This window comes from Penaeus monodon, chromosome 32 (assembly GCF_015228065.2).
Source record: "Penaeus monodon isolate SGIC_2016 chromosome 32, NSTDA_Pmon_1, whole genome shotgun sequence".
Lineage (NCBI taxonomy): Eukaryota > Metazoa > Arthropoda > Malacostraca > Decapoda > Penaeidae > Penaeus > Penaeus monodon.
In genome coordinates this window covers 31,981,665-31,982,028 of record NC_051417.1, presented here as the reverse complement: position 1 = coordinate 31,982,028, position 364 = coordinate 31,981,665, and positions in this window count along the sequence as shown.

Sequence of the window (364 nt, the reverse complement as noted above, 5' to 3'; positions counted from 1 at the left end):
GTGGCGTTCACATCACGCGCTGCATGAGAGGAGCAGACTACTAGTCCAATCATCGCCTACTCCGGAGCAAAGTGAACATACAGATAGCCTGGAAAAAAGAAGACGGCTAGGAACAACTCCATTGCTCAGCTCATCAGCAAGGAAGCACAGAAAATTCAGGAATCTCTGTCCGACATTGAGCCGGAGCACGACGCCTTGGAAGAGGAATGGGAGACCCTACGAAAGGCTGTCCCGCAGCTTCTGCCCTTGGAGAGAGGAGGAAACAGCGTGCCGCTTCCGTGAGAATTTCTTTCCGTCTGTGGCCGTTCATGTGCGTCAAAACATGAGGACCTACTTCGGCAAATGACTTGAAAGCTTACTCATT